Here is a 17,017-nt window from a genome sequence, read left to right as displayed (position 1 = left end):
ATTCCAACTATGATCATCCTCCTATGTGAAGGTAAAAAAGGTAAATCAACATACCATGTATTCCTTCACCAGCTTCTCTGGATCTTCGTTGAAGTAGACACAAAGACCTTTGAGGATGCATTCGAGTCTCACGTATTCAATGCTGTCAGTCTAAGTGTGCAAATCAGAGAACATGCAATAAAAAAGCCCATTAAGAACAACAAGCAGACTGGGTTTCACTGTTTCTTTAAAACCCTGAATGTAATATTGCACTTTAATTAAATGGGTTTAGTTTGAACAGATGATATACTATGCAATTTAAGCAATACATTTTTCTAAAAAACGAAAACAATTAGTTGTTCATTTGAGGAGATCTGTCTTATTTTGAATATTTAAAATTGCTTTTTATTGACGAAATACTTTTGCTTTAAAAAGGTAATCTGTTTCCAATTACTCGATTAATCAATGGAATAATTGATAGAATACTCGATTACTAAAATAATTGATAGCTGCAGCCCTACAGTACACTCAGTGACCATTGGGGTAGGAACATCTGCCATTTCCATGAAAGACTGCTATCAGGGACAGCTTTGTAGTGCGTTATTTTAGGCCTTCATAATAGTATGCCGCTCACTCTGATACAATTACCCCCACTGGGGGAATGGATGTGGTGCTAAGTGTCAAAAAAATATCGAAAACATAATGCTCCGGATGCTATGCTATTCACGGAACACCCTAGACTTTGTACAGCTCATACAGTTTCTTTGTCACCTTTACATTGTTTTCATACCTTGGTTATAGGAAGCATGATGCTTTTGATCTTCTTCCCTTGAACTCCACCTTTCTTGGTATACACGTCGATCAGGCTTGTAGAGTGAATATCCAACGAAGAGAAGAACTTGGATTGCAAATTAATTGTTGTGATTCTCTTAAATTCTGCATTCACCTACAACAAAAAACAAAACTCAGATTGGCTATTTTGATGTCACTGTTCAAAGGTTTGATTTAGCAGTTCAGTCCGTTTAAGACGTGCAATTGCATAAATCATGTATTTACATAAGCAGATAAAAAGGCATAAAATACTTGAATGAATGTTAAATAAAGAATGCTGGAAATAACTGCATCTCCATTAGCCTATATACTATGCAGAGACTGCCTCCTTCATTTCCTGAATTGCAGCTGATGTTTTAATATGGCAATTGGCAAAAGTTTGACATTTGACTTATACAACATTCCCAAGTTCTACATTTGACTCTTCGAGTGATGCTCTAGTTTCCAAACCTGCACGATCGGCCTGTAGGGAGGGACGGCCCTGCGTGTGTGTGCTGCATATAGCAGCCGCGTGTGTAAACTGCCCCGCCCCCTCGCACAGAGACGCCGGATTGGAAAGATCCAAAAATACTCAAAATAATCATACGCAGACGCATTTTGCAGTCTCTTTGCGTTTTAAAAACGGAGTTGGCGAAACTAAAACTGCAATATAATGTTTGTGTAGCATAATACATATAACATGTTTTAAATGTCTCCATTACCGATACAAAGACTGATAACATTGGAGCTTAACGGTACCTTAACGAGTCTTTAATAATTAATTCCCGGGACTCCTTTGATTAATACAGGGGCTCGGTACCCATCCCTACTGAATTGTTACATTATCCTATATTACTCAAAGTTGAAGTGCTTGTTTTTGCCACTGACAGGCACACGTATTATTAGTGCCTGACAACATTATTACTGAAAATGCGTGGACATCAATATTTAAAATCGAGGAATATTAAGGAAATGTTGCCGATTTTCAGCCGGCTCTTTGTCACTGAAGTGCAGGCAGCATGTAGGTTACTGGCCCGGGGGTGCAGTGACACAGAGCCGAACATAACTACATGCTGAACAGGGAGAACTAGCGGAGAGACAGAGAGTGCGACTACCGACACTGGCAGAGCGGCACCCGTCACGTAACATTAACTGCAGAGCTAAAACCACAGTGGCAGTCAGCTCCGCATGGTAGCTAGCTTGGCAGTTAATTTACGTGACACAGCCAACATTCCTTTGTAAAAGGGGCTGATATTACTGACATATAAGCGACTGGGGAAGCACACTTTTCGTTTAACTTTCTCAGGGTAATACTTCCGTCATTTAGTTTTCAATCCTGATATCCTATAACCATCTCCCTAACTGGCAGTTACACAGACTAGCTATTTAACGACGGTAGCTTTAGCATGTTCGTCGGCTCATTCGGCAAGTGAGATAAAAAATAACAAATTAACTATCAACGTTACCACAATATCGCTCATGGACTAGCAGTTGATGACATTTACTAACAGCTTCACAGTTAGATGACAATGTTTTCTGCTTACCTCCTCCAACTTTCGCCAACGGTCTTGCTTGTCTCAACGATCCTCTCTCGTAATGATGATCGTTAAGTTTATGGTTACGCCCAAATATCGCGAGTGTACACAGGATGCAGGGAAAAACATTTCCCGCCAGATCGCTGTCAAAATAAAACAATGGCAGAGTCTGGCAGAGTTCTATTTCGTATATGGCTTCGCCCTCTAAGGCTATCGCTATTGGGTAATCCCCCTGCGCCCCCGCGCAGCACTGAAACACTTGTAGTCCACGCCCACCCGCAAGGTGGGCCCCACCCTCGGGCCTCCTTCCGGTATAAATAGGAAGGTGGCCCGGCAATCTGCTCCCTCTTTTCTTCAGCAACCGTCAGCAGTACTGAAGCACAGGAAAGGAATTAAAGTCATGAGCAACAATTGTGTCCGTGATTGTCCCTCATGTAAAACGGGGTACATCATGAGCTATGACCTACACTCGATATGCGAATCCTGTCTGGGGCCAGAGCACGCGTACGCGTCTCTCAGCCAGCAGGTCGCGTGTTCGCATTGTGCCCGTCTCCCATCAGCCGACAGGCAGCGAAGAGCGGACGCTCTAGCTGCCGCGGCTGAGGAGGACGACTGGCCCGTCCAGGAGCACAGGGACGACAGCCTGTTTCTGGAGCCGAGTGCTGGACAGGAGTCGGACGACTCCTACCCCGTCTCCCTCCATGGCTCGCCATGCGGCTCTCCCCCGGATGGGGGAGACGGGGTCGGAGCGAGGTACGGGTGTGGCGGCCGAGCACGCGGTCCCCTTCTCCGTTGCCACGGCACTGCCGGCGTTGGGGGGCATCATGCTGGAGCTGCCGGAGATCATCGGCAAGGCGGCAGCCTGCAAGGGTCTCCTCGTTCCCCTAGGACGGGAAAGGGTAGCTCTGGATGACATGGCCGGAGTTTTGTCCCGGGTTCAGACGGGCAGGAGTGACCCGATCTGTCCGCGCTTCCCAGCCATTAGGAGGTACCAGGAGGGGGCTGCGGCGAATCCGAGGACCCTGAGGGCTCCGGTGGCCACCTTTGTGCCCTTCACTAAGGTGGAGGGATTCACTGACGAGGGTTTCGCAACCACCCCCGCTCTGGAGCCGAGCTTGACGGCGTTCTTTGGGGTTAAGCAGGCCAACTTGGTCGCCGGACGGCGCCCTGTGTTGGCCTCCCCCAAGGACCAGTATGTCTCCCGCATGCTGACCGGGCGCACCAGTGTGCGGTTCAGGCGTCTGCGGCGGCGAATAACATCGCGTTGCTGGCAAACTCGGTGGTTACGCTGGTGGAGCGGTCCACCACCGTGGTTCCAGAGGAGGCGGAGGAGATCGGCAAGGCGGCCAGCACGGCGCTCACGCTGTGCGCGTCCGTGGCTGTCTCCCAGGCGAGGATCGAAGCGTGGATCGAAGCGTGGATGACGCAGATCCAGCGCCACCTTCCTCTCTGCCGTGAGAGCGCGACTCTCACGGCAGAGAGTGGAGACGCTAACAGCTCTCCTTCGACGCGTCACACCCCGCAGCGTGGTGACAGCCCTCTCCGTGATGCGGCTGCTCGGCATGATGGCAGCCGACCACGGGGTGATTCCCCTGGGTCTCCTTCACATGAGAAGACTCCAGAGGTGGTTTATTCGCCTACGCATCGACCCCGTGCGACAGAGGAGGTGCATGGTGGTCATCCCTCTGTCCGTGGGTTCAGACTTAACCTATTGGAAAAGTCCCCACGTCCTGTCAGAGGGTGTGGCCCTGGGCAGAGTTACGTCACACATCTCGGTGTTCACAGACGCATCTCTCTCAGGGTGGGGAGGAACGTGCATGTCGCGTGCAGTGGGGGGACAGTGGCCGACTCACATGTCCTTACACATAAACGTGCTGGAATTGATCTCCGTACGGAGAGTAATTCAACATTTTGCCTCGCTGCTGCAGAATCAACATGTATTGATTCGCACAGACAACAGAGCCGCGGCAGCCTACATCAATCGCCAGGGCGGGGCACGCTCAGCGCAGCTTCTGAACACAGCCAGACGGCTGTTGATCTGGGCGCGCGCGCACCTACTCTCCATCAGAGCACTGTATGTGCCCGGCGAGTTGAACAAAGGGGCAGACCTCATGCCCAGAGGAGGTCCTCGCCAGGAGGACTGGAGCCTACATCCCGAGCTGATCGCCCAGGTTTGGAGCGGGTTCGGGAGGGCGGAGGCGGATCTGTTCGCCGCACGCGGGAACGCGCAATGCGCCCTCTGGTTCTCCCTGTCAGCGCGGGACCTCCCCCCCCCTGGGGGTGGACGCGTTCGCACATCGTCCATGGCCCAGGGGACTGCTGTACGCCTTCCCCCCAGTCCCGCTGATTCCCCGGTTTCTGGACCGAGTGCAGGAGGAGGGGCGGTCAGTGATCCTGATTGCCCCGGAGCGCACGGGCGCTTCCTGGTTTCCATGCCTACAACGTACGCTGTCAGGCAGACCGTGGGAAATTCCGTGGCGCGGGGACGCTATCTCGCAGGTGGAGGGAGCGATTTACAGTCACCCAGTGATAGGCCAGCGCCTATGGGCACGGCCCCTGAACGGGAACACTTAGAGAGGTTGGGTCTCTCTCAAGATGTTGTACGCACCATTCAGGGCGCCAGGGCCGCGTCTACCAGAGCGACCTACACAGCCAAGTGGGCAGCGTCCCAGCGCTGGTGTGTAGAAAGAAGCCTGGACCCCACTACGTGCCCTCTGCCTCACGTGCTGTCATTCCTCCAGCTGTTGTTGGACAGGAATTTGGCTTTCAGCACAATCAAGGTATATGCGGCTGCCATATCATCTTGTCACGTGGGTTTCGGAGCCGGGACGTTGTTCAGTCACCCCCTGATGAAACTTTTTCTGCAAGGGGTACGAAGACTTAGACCGGTGTCACGCACACTGGCGCCTCAGTGGGATCTGGCTTTGGTGTTACGAGCACTAAGCAAAGCCCCATTTGAACCGTTAGAGCAGGTTCCCCTTAAAATGTTATCAGCCAAAGTAGTACTGCTTTTGGCTCTAACATCAGCAAGAAGGGTGAGTGATTTATCCGCTCTCTCTGTGGCCCCGTCATGCCTCCGGATCCAAGGAGATGGCAGTTCGGCTGTGCTACGGCCTAACCCAGCCTTTATGCCAAAGGTCATCACAAGCACTTTTAGGTCAAGAGTGATCACCCTGGATGGGTTTTTTCCGCCTCCTCATAAATCGGAGGAAGAAGCCACATCTCAGTTCTCAGCGCCTGTTCGTGCAATATAGAGAGAGCTCGATCGGGCAACCTCTGTCTGCACAACGGCTGTCACACTGGCTGTGTGAGGCTGTGTCACAGGCATATGTCTCCTCTGGGGTGGAGCCCCCGGAGAACATCAAGGCGCACTCCACCAGAGGAATTTCCTCCTCCACGGCTTTGCACGGAGGAATGTCAGTGGAAGATATTTGCACGGCTGCATCTTGGTCTTCCCCCTGTTCATTTATTCATTTTTATTTGAGGGATGTCTCCCATTCCTCTCTGACACACCCTGTACTGGGTGTCCTGTCGTGGTGAGTGACGTCAGGGATCCAGCTGTGCGCCTCTCTCCTGCCTTTTGGCACGCGGAGAGCGGCCCATTTCCCCTCTTATAGGAGGGATGTTCCTTTTTCCTCTAACACACTTTGTACGGAGTGCCTGGTCAGAGTGAGTGACATCAGGGATCCAGCTGTGCGCTCTCCTGCCTGTCTGCACGCAGAGAGCTGCTGTTCCCCCACTACGATCGCAGGACGAGGTGGGACTTTCGTCTCTACTTTCTCACAGCGGCCGGTATGTATTGTTCCCAGCCTTCACCCCGTCGGGAAGATAGGCATGTTTTGCTATGTTCCAGGTACGGTGATGAGCCATTACGCATGGCACATCAGGCAGGGGGGTATTATTGGGCAGGTATGTCTGTGCTTCTAGTGCCGGGCGGACCCAGTGGGGCGCAGACTACATCATGCTTCGCCCTTAACCCAATAGCGATAGCCTTAGAGGGCGAAGCCATATATGAAATAGAACTGAGGTTACCTACTGTAACCCCAGCTTCTATGAGTAAATGGCGCAGCCCTCTAAGTGCGGGGCCCCACTGGCTCTACGAATAGCTGAAGAAAAGTTATGTTGTATGGGAGCAGATTGCCGGGCCACCTTCCTATTTATAACGGAAGGAGGCCCGAGGGTGGGGCCCACCTTGCGGGTGGGCGTGGACTACAAGTGTTTCAGTGCTGCGCGGGGACGCAGGGGGATTACCCAATAGCGATAGCCTTAGAGGGCTGCGCCATTTACTCATAGAAGCTGGGGTTACAGTAGGTAACCTCAGTTCTCTTAATACATCCATGGAAGTGTCCAAGAGCAGTCAAGAATGTAGCATGCCTTATTGTTCAAGCCGTGTTTGTCGTTTCACATCTTAACAACCGTGAACATTTAAAAGTAGATGATAGTTGTTAGTTGGTATCCAGTTTATTGGTGGTTATACCGCCACCTTCTGCTCTGGAGTGGGAATCATATGTACCCTAATCCCTTTGTCTCAGTTTATCTCAACATGAATGAATCTAATAAATGTGAAGTTGTTGCGATTCATGCAAACCATACATGTTTTCATCACGTTTATCTTGGAAACATGAAATTATTACGTTGAAAATACATCTTACATTTTATTTGATGTAACAGCCAGCCAAAGTCCTTTTTTTGAGGGGTGAAACTGGTAGGTTTTCGCCTGTTTGGGGATTTTATATCCAGTTTACTTCGTTTTAACATTGCTATTGCTTCGTATGTCGGGGACGGGAGATTCATGTGATTGGTTGTTGGTCGCGTTGCTCGCAAAAAATCCCCAAGCTTTCACCTCCAAGATTTTCAAGATTTTTTCAAAGCTGCTGTGTGGACGGGCTGTTAATACAACAAATAATTAACATTTATCTATTTTGGGGTGCACATTTAGCTGTTTGCTGTCCTTATTTCTTTATGTTAAAAACTGGTTGCCACTGATGGCAACCAAAGGCCAAGAAGTGGTTGACATTTTTTCTGAATGGTTGCCAATTGCACCCTGGTAACCATTACGGCCCCTACACACAGCGGTGTGCGTTGTCGCTTGCCGGCGGGCATATCTGATGCTAGACCGACAACCAATCACCTGAATCTCCCGCCCCGGACACACAAGCAGCGGTTTGATTGGCTAGAGCTTGTACTGGCATATGATTCGATTGGCTGACGCTTCCGTCGAAGCTTCAAAAGTAGAACATTGCTCTACTTTTGCAGTGAGCACCGCGAGAAAAGCTACGCTTTGCTTCCACAATGCAGTTCGGCGAAGCGTGACGTCACCCCATTCAAAGTGAATGGGCAGAAGCGTTGAAGTGTCAACGCACGCCACCGTGTGTAGGGCCTGTTGAGCCGTGGCCCTGAAAGGCAAGAGAAAAAAAGTCAGATCTAAATTGTTTTCTCTCTTCTGTTTTTTGTTTTTGCCAGGACAATTTTTTTAAGGTGGACCTACAGATCCACTTGCTTTCATGGGCTTCCCTTATTTTACTTGGGGAAAAAAAATCAAAGATATAAGGAAACTAAGGCTCTGTGTTTTTTTTCTTTCAGTATCTGTCCTCCAGAGCTTCAAAAGGAGTTTATCCTCCTGCCTTGGCACATACTGACAAATTCAGGTAATATCTGGAACCCCTTTATAAAGTTGTGCACAAGCTCTTACAAAACATTGCAAAAGTAATTTTCTGGCAATACTTAGGCCCTTTCTTTTTCCCTTTGCTTATGGATAACTAATAATCACAAATATTTGGGTTTTAATATTATTAAACCACCATTTCAGTTGGAAATAAATGAGTGAGCCCAGCGGATAATATTTCCTTAAAATGTTACAAATTATGCAACTCTGGTTCTCTGTATTCAAATGACTTTGCTGAAGGCTCAGGGGAAATATAAAACTGTTTTAAGTGTATATTGTATAGGGAAGTTAGATTGCGATCATGTTTACTGTGTTGAGCAATATCTTCTAGTGAGGGCTTTCATTGGGGCTCTCGCTGTGGTTTCTGGAAGAGCTCTTAATCTGCTGAATTTGAGAAGTCTTCCTGCTTGGTAATCAGACCGGAGCTGCTCCTTCCTAGCTAGCCCAACCTCTGGCTGCCTGCTGTCTGACCACTGGGCCACACACCTGCACGTTTGATGCTAAAAACTCTGCAGAGGAGCTCAGAAATTACACTCAATAAATACAGAAATCAAATCAAACAATTTCCAAATATTAGCCTTGCTATTTACTTTCCGGCAGTCATATAAAACCTTCTTTGTTGTTCATAGTAAATAGTTTTCCCTCCGCCTTGCCAATTTAAACAGTCACGTTGGGTCAATGACAGAGTGGCTCGGCCTCATTCAACTCAGTGTTGATTTGCTGAGACAGGATCCAGACCAGAGAGCGGTTTGGGTCCGCTCAGAGTCCTGAAACTGTCTCATTGGGGCCAACACTTCATACATGCTGGCTGTACAGACTCTCAATGCTCTCTGAGTTATAGACTCATTAACAACTTCTACTGTATATGTTCAACTTACAGCACTTGTGACTATTCGGACAAATAAAATAAGAAATTATATAAAAATTGTTCTTGTAACTCATCTTACTATCAGTCTTCCAATGCAAATCCTAAGACCAGGGTGCAGGATCACTCAAATGTCCGTAGAAATGCAGTCGCTAAAAGGCAATTCTGGTTAAATCCCATCTGTTTCTTAATTTGCTTATTTGCCTAATGTGCATTAAATTATGAAAAACAAACCCAAAAGCAAGAGCACTGCTAGTACGATAGCTTTCACTAAGCCAAGCCATTGTAAGAACTATGTTTAAAAGCGCCATCTTTTGCGAAACCAGTGGGTTTTCAGTCTGTGACTTAAGATGTGTTGATTTGTTGCTGTCCTGACTTTTACCAATCCTTTCTGTGCAGCTTTGTAGAACTCTAGCTTGCCGATAGTCTAGTGTTATTGTAAGAGTTTTCCTTTCTGTCTTTTGAAACAAAAAAAATCCAGTTTGGTATGTGCATGATATCAGTTGGCTATTGGCTATTGAACATTGTTGGTATAGTAAGTTTTGGCCAGTAAGAAAATATAATGTCAATAACAATTGGTTGGTTTGATGAGTGCAAATTGAAGTCAGCCTGTGTTGCTGCAGCCTGGTGGTTCCGGTTGGTGTCATTCCCACACAGTTTGCTCTCACACATGGCTTTAAGCAATACCCTCTAATCCCAGGTGATCTAATCCCAGATGTAATACCTCTTCTAATTTCAGCAATTCAGTGTAAAGGAGCGGTTTGTAGTATGGAATCTATTCCAGCTGCACACAACTACTAACACATTCTGAATCACATAAACATCTAGTCCCAATGGGAGATCTTCGCCAGCCAACTTTGTGGTATAGATAAAATAAGACAAAATGGACCTTTATTAATCCCGTGGGGAAATTCAGGATCCTTGATGCTAAAAATTCAAGTTATTTCAACTTTGACCTTCGTTGCCTCCAACCTTTCAATGGGCAACTACTAAGATAACAGCTGTATGTGAGGTAGCCATTTGTATACTCCTACTTGGTGCTCTACCTCTGCTAGTGACTGTCCTCCATTGGACTCCTTTGTTTACTTTTGCAACATAATGACATCACTATGTAACACTCACACTATTGGTTAGCGCTATAACACATTGTATGCTAAGGGAAAAGACATCTCTAAGTGGTGGACCAATCACAACAGAGCCAGAGAGCTAACCAATCAGAGCAGACTGGGCTCTGGTTTCAGACAGAGGGTGAAAAGAGGTGCTGCAGCACAGGCAGTATGATAAAAATAAATGTTTGAACATTAAAGCATGGAGACATGTCACGGTAGAGGCCCACATACAAATATGGGGTAAATGCCAAACCTTTGAGATTCTGTTAATAATTCATCTTCACAATATACTCACACTCCCCCTTAAATGTGGGTGTCGAAGGCTTTAGTGGCATATTTACTTAAAGTAACAATGTATCACACAACTGGTGTCAGATTGATACAGGGTGAATGCATGTGGAAACACTTATATAATGACTAACCGAACTCTAGTTGTCCCTTACTGTCTCAGAGAAAGGGTAGTGTTGGTGTGGGAGGGAATGTGTAGGGGGTTTAGGGTTGGGGGATAGGAGATTGCTTGAAGGACCCTAAGGATAGTGGCCTTAGATCTACTTATCATCGCTTCACAACAAAAGGATGATATCACTTTGCTGAAAGCACAGTTTTTCAATGAGAGCGGGGAAAAACAATGTTAAAGAATTCAATATAATATCATTTAGTAGATCAAAGGCTAGAGATGCTTCTCTGAGATGAAGCTCTGCAGTGAGCATAGAGCAGGATGTGCTGTACATGGGGGGTTCTGTACTTCATGATGTGGGTGCTTGACTTACTTTGACTTCTCTATAGTGTTCCTCGATCTTTCGCTCACCTTTGCCTTAAGCACTACTGTAGGTCAATGTTCCTGTGGGGTGAGGACCCTCAGGGGACATCAAGACTTTATAGGGGGCCACATATTCCAGGGAAAGATTTAGTGGTGAAAAATGTGGAGTGGAACTAAGATAGAAATGGCTACTCCCACTTCACAATACTTTCAAGTTTCAGGTCGGCAAGATGCAAAAAAAGAAACACTAATATACATTTATATAAGAAATGTGTAAAAATAAATCTGATTAATCTGAGTTCTATTTGTTTCCATTGTGATATTTTAGCTATAAACAATTAGGGAGATAGCAAAAAAACTGTTCTGGTCATTCTGGAATATTTAGTTCTGCAGTTTTATAGTTTGAATTGATGAGGGTTTTACGATCTGTTTGAGATTTTTAGTCAAAAATACCAAGAAAACATGCTAAAAGTGCTTTAAAAATACTTCTCCAGTCGAAGTCGAGTTTGTAGAGAGTGTGTTCGGGTGTCCCTGACAGGGAATTGTCTGGGAGTAGTTGTGGTTTGGAGTGTTATTTTATTGCATTGGCCCAGTGGAGCTTAAGCCTCTCTTGCCTGTTATAAGAATCCTACTGTACATGCCGCATGATTACAGTTGGGAAACAAGACATTTTTACCCCATAGTGTTACTTTGTTTCAGTCCGTTATCACTTTTCCTCACAACTGAAACATGACAATGGCAGACTGCAAAATATGACATGAGTCGGTATTGAAAGTTCAGCCGAAGACCAATTAGTGTTTTTATGAAAGGACCAGAGAGAGTACGGAAGCCATATTTTACAGGGCAGCTTGCGTTTCCATCTGTGTTGCAGGCATGACATCAGTGTCTCTGTGTTGAGACAGGAAAATCTTATCCCACTGTCATAAAAACAACACAATAATGAAATGACATCACAGTGGGTCGGTAATTAAATGAGTACACTGCTGTCTTGGAGTTTTTACAAGGCTGGGAGGTCGAGAGTTGCAGTGCAGCATACTGGAGAACAGTGTGTCAGTGAAGGCAGCCCTGAAGCTTCAGGCTTGTTGAGTACCAAATTAATTTCATTTATTAGCATGATGATTTCATTAGAATGCTTTTTTTTATTGTCAAGAAATGATGCCTCGACATAGACCAGGGTTGCCTTTACCCTGGTACACGTGTCTCGAAAGATTTCAATGTCCCGGACAAATAGAAGAAATTACAATCAAGTATCATCTTTGTTAATTGGGCTTGATTAAATATACTTTATGAAAAATGGCTACTTTTGCTTATGTTTTTGGATGTGTTCATGCAATTTCTATCCTAGGTGTGCATGAGCCTTTTCACACAAATAAGTATTTTGTTTGTTTTTAGTTTTTATCAAACATCCGCCAATCAGCCCCCTTTGCAGTTTACTTTTTAGAGCCTCTGAAATGTTCAAATTGACCAATCAGAATCAAGTCACTAAGCCATGTAGTAGTCTTGTAACCTTACCTTGTCAGCAAAGTGTTTTTGCTGAAGTTAAATAAAAAAAAGTGCCAGGCAGCAGGTAGTATCTACATATTTCCCCAATGAAAAACCAAACAAGAGCAAGTAAACACTAGTGGAATGCAGCTTCCACTGGCAGAAGAAGAAACCTTGCCAATAGCTCATCATCATGTTGTGCCTTTGCCTCACACAGCCATACACCATATGTCAGGTGTAGCCAGTAAACAGATACATCCTAGTGCACATCTTCTGTTTCATATTCAATGTGGCCAAAGCGGTAATTACTCATCTCCTTACTGAAACTCATTCTTCACAGTCCCACAGCTTCTAGGCTTGCCAACTGACCAGGGGAAACAAGTCGTGTAATGACAGATGACTCTTTAAGCCATCCAATCTCCGTGGCCTTCAGCCTGGCTTTAAATGGCTGCACTGCTGGTGGAGGGAGATGAGTTTAATTATTAGAAAGTCATTAGCTCAGTGACCTGCAGGCAGCAGGGGCCAGGCGTCGATACTCAAGCTGCTTGATACCAGAGACTAGCCTGTCTGACTGGGTGATGGATTCATCACAGTCCGTGCTCCTGCCGCGCTCTGGCATCAGACACCAGCAGGACATTGTTTCCTTGCTCCTGCCTTGCTATAAAGGACATAATAAGCAATAGAAAAGGGTGAAGGAGAACAATGTAGGATCAACTCTCAGAGTTACAAGGAGACTCACTTGAAATAACGGTTGTTGCCAGTTGTGTCGTGTGTATCAACTTCTGCTTATTCAAAGACTGTCTATCGTACCGGAGCATCATTTGCATGAAAAATGCTAATTTCATCGCTGGTTCTTTTAAGTTGCTGCAACAGCATTATGTTTTTACATAAATTGTTATTCACTTAACTTGGATCAAAGAAAAGCCGTATTCACAACTGGGCATGTAGGGAGGGTCGGCACATTGAGTGCTACTCCAAACAGGGAAGTGTTCACTTCAGCCAGTAAACAAGCCGCATCTCACTCCACCTCCCTTGGGGAGCAGGTCCACCACATAGCATGTTTGTTTACCATGTATATGCCCCCTTAGAACTTTTATAAAAACTCTGCTTATGAGAACTTCAAAGAATGTCCGGACTAGCGGGGGAGAAGAATCTTCTATCACTCCGCCTAGTTATGCCTTGAGCAGGAGAGCCTCTCCCTCTCTCCCTGCTGATGGATACGATGCAAATAGAATGCTGGGGGAAGAAGGACAAGATGGAGCAAAAAGCGAAGTTTAGGAAAGGAGGCGCAGCTGCAGGTAAGGTAAAGACGGGAACAAGGGATGAGATCTATTTTGTCAGTCGCTTCTGCAAACACTGATGAAACGGAAACCCTTTCATCTTCCAGCAAACCACCATGAGTCTCACCATGGATGTCTCCATGGTGACAACTAGGCCCAGCTCTATGATCTATCAAATGAAAATGCATTCAGTAGGGCAGGGCTATTAGTTGTTTTCTTTCAATTACTTGAAAACAAGATAATCGGGATAAAGCAATCATTGTGCTGTATTCTGCAATCAAACTATTGTTATTTCATGTATCATACATCCTATACAGTGGTTAGCTTTAGCTTTAGCCCGGATTGGCATGATTCCTGGACGGCAGCTCAATGTTGGTTCGGGTTAAGGTCTCTTGGCGGTGTGTGGCACAGTGGATTAGTTCAAAGGACAGCAAAGCACAGGTTCAAACCCAACTGCAGTCAGCATGTCGTTGTGTCTCTGGGCAAGACACTTCACGCCAAATTACTCCTTGTTAGGGAAGAACTACCAAAACATCTGTCAACCGGGACAAGGTGTGCTAAGTTTGGCGTTGTCAGCAGCAGTCCCAACCCCTATTAAAACATGGGACCCGTCTCGTTAGCCATGCCTGGTTGGTGTTACTTTTTTCTCATTTCACCATCCTTGATATCTATAAAAACAATGTGTTTATCATTAAATAGTTTAGAAGAGCACAAAGTTGTTCATAGATGTAGTGTTAATTATCTATCAAGTGCAGATTGATGTATTTCAGTTTAAAATGCAGCCAACAGATGTTCTTCCTAAATACATAAGCTTGTGTTTTCAAACTCAATTAGTAATCATGTTAAATTATATGATTTCTGATTATGGGCAGCCCTACTTTTTACTCAAATTGGTGACAGTGTTTGCTTTATTATAATGGTAGGTAGCAGAAGATTATGGGGTTACCTAGTGGTGCATGCTGGGTAGTATCAGCTTGATGCCTCATTGATTCACTGTTGGAGTGAGTGGAGCAGAGGTCATGGTGAGGTCAACACAATTAAAGATGAACTCAGGGTCTTTAATGAGGAGGGGGGATGAAAGGGTTGCCAATTACTCCATGCAGCTTTGTGTGTAAAAAGCCATCCCAGTGATTAACCTTCAGCTGCTTCGACTCTGCTGATTCTTTACATGAGGAGACGGTAACGAAGGAAGGAGGGGAGCTGTTCATTAGTGCTCATGATGTTACAACTGTTTCTCTTAAAACTCACAATTATTGTTAACCCCCTTTACTGGGGTTAACCCCCTTTACTGGGGTCAACAGGCCAGTGATTGAGCGTCACTGCCATGTTCTCTTGTACAATAGAGGCTACAAAAATAAATGTAATATTGTTTGGATACACATGTGTGTTTTCTTAGTATGATATAAACAATAGTTACCTTAGTTTTAAAGGTAACAATTAAGTACAAGTCAATTCTATCCAAAAACCTTTCTGTATCATGAAGGTGCAGCTTGTTTGCCCGAATTGTTGTCAGTTGAGAAAGCACAAGAGGTTAAGAGCAACTGAGTGTTAATAAAGAGTCAGTATGATCTCAGATGATGTGTGTGGTTTTGGTTGGGTTTGGTTTAAAGGAGTGCTTATGTCAAGTCTTGAGAGTTAGATGAGATGATCGGTACGGTGAAAATGAAGCTGGAGCCAGCAGCCAAGAAGCTTAGCCTAGCATAAGCGTTAGGGTTCAACATTCACTGTCAGACACACAGGTCATGAAACAGGAAGTAGTGGAGTTGTCATGGCTTACAGGAAGTGGGCTGTGTGGAGGAGTTTTCCTTTTTGTTTCTGCCAGTCCTGCTGTCATCGTTAAGTGGCAGTGAATATTTTTCTATTGCTTAACCATGTGCTGGTTATAAGTCAGATGGATTTTGAATGTCTGACTCTCAAAAGGGAGAAAACCCAAGCAGGCACATGTAGACAACATGCACACTCCACACATCAAGCCCAGCTGGACAGCAGGTTTAAACACTCTTCCTGCCGACAGCACTAAACTGCACGGCTGTGCCTCAACACTCCTACTGTGCACACGTAATACACCGCCCATTATAATGAAAGGTTTAGGGTCTTTTACTGCCACAATGAAAGATTTTGGATAAACATGTTAGGAGCCTTGGAGATTATTAATGAACCCTGTAAAATAACAATATATCAACCAGCCAAGTATCACTTTCAATATCAATTGGCCACAAGACAACAAAAGCACAATTTGTTTTAATGTAATAGTTACACATTTTGGGACAAGCTTATAAAAATGTGGCCAAGCCAAGATAGTTGCTGTACCTTGTTTCCAGTCCTAATTCTAAACTAAGCTAAGCTAACCTCTATTGTTTCCACGTTCATATTTAACATACAAAATGGGATGTGAATGTTATTGATCGATACCAAATAAGCAATTATTCCAAATATTTCAGCTCTTGTCTGCCCTATTACTTATGCGCATCACATATCTTAATGTGAATAATTCATTGACTGTTTTATTAGCCAATCAGACTTTCGGTTTTCAGCCAATGAACAAGAAAACATTTGCTGTATATGTTCTCATTGTTCAGTCATATACTGCATGCCGTTTAATGTATGTGTATAGAAATGCTAGATAGAAACCCTTAGTCTCTATTTACAAAGACAACAATACCTAAGGGAAAATTTGCCATTGTATAAGCGTAACAGATGGGAAATCCTGTGAAATCCATCCTTGGAAAAGTGCGTTTCACACCCTCACAAAGCATGGTCACGCTTCAAAAGTTCCGCAAGAATTGTATTTCATGGGTGAGATAAAGAGAAGAGCGTTTGAGTGCGAGGTTAGCTCGGGGGGGCTTAGCACTTATTGTTAAGGATACATCCAGAGAGGCGGGGGGTATATATTGAAGTTAAAGAGGGACGTTGAGAAGGTCAGAGGCAAGCATAGATTAAAAAGAGCTATTTCATTTAGGTTTGGTGTTCAATAAAAATTGGAAATGTTTCTTTTAACAAGCAGAGGACCGAAGATATTTAAAAACATACATTCATGCAGCATGTGATCAATAGGTTAAGTTTCAGGCTATTGAGTTCAAAACCAGTTTTATTTCAAAATGTACAAATCCATTTTAATATATGAAGGCACTTGAACATTTCGAGAAGTTAACTAGTCCTGAATTACCATATTTATCTCCAAATTGCTCTTCTCATTGTATTAGAATAGCATGATGGTGTAATGAAATAACGATGCATAGCTGAGCCTTAGAGACGTGTGTGTTAGTGCTGGTGGCTGCAGCCCGTTGGCTCGTCTTGTGGGCTGTATTGATCTTCCCGTCAGCAGGATAGAGTTTCTGCCATAGTAACATATTACATCTGCATCGATCAGGACAAGTTGTCCGGGAAGTGAGATGTAGAACATGCTCCTTTGTTGCTCTACAAGCCTCTGCAGCATGAGACAGAGATTTACCATCAAAGACAAAACATTGTCTGCAAATTGGTGGTAAATGTCTTTGTTATATGTATTGTATTCTGTATCCAAGCTGCCTTT

The 17,017-nt window shown here is 45.0% G+C and overlaps 1 protein-coding gene across 4 annotated transcripts in view; it reads left to right on the top strand.

The window, feature by feature from the left end:
- LOC307029986 (myocyte-specific enhancer factor 2A-like) overlaps positions 1-17,017 on the top strand; it is a 64,989-nt gene that overhangs the window by 16,791 nt on the left and 31,181 nt on the right. The window contains exon 2 of one of the 4 annotated variants that reach the window (XM_079666206.1): positions 7,908-7,972. The exons of the other annotated variants lie outside the window; for them this stretch is intronic. The gene's annotated coding sequence lies outside the window, so the exon portion shown is untranslated. The remainder of the gene's footprint in view (positions 1-7,907; positions 7,973-17,017) is intronic. 4 annotated transcript variants of the gene reach the window in all.

The sequence above is a fragment of the Notothenia rossii genome (assembly GCF_949606895.1).
Source record: "Notothenia rossii genome assembly, chromosome: 2".
NCBI lineage: Eukaryota > Metazoa > Chordata > Actinopteri > Perciformes > Nototheniidae > Notothenia > Notothenia rossii.
Note: the sequence above shows the minus strand (reverse complement) of the source record. Positions and strands in the feature narration are given on the sequence as shown.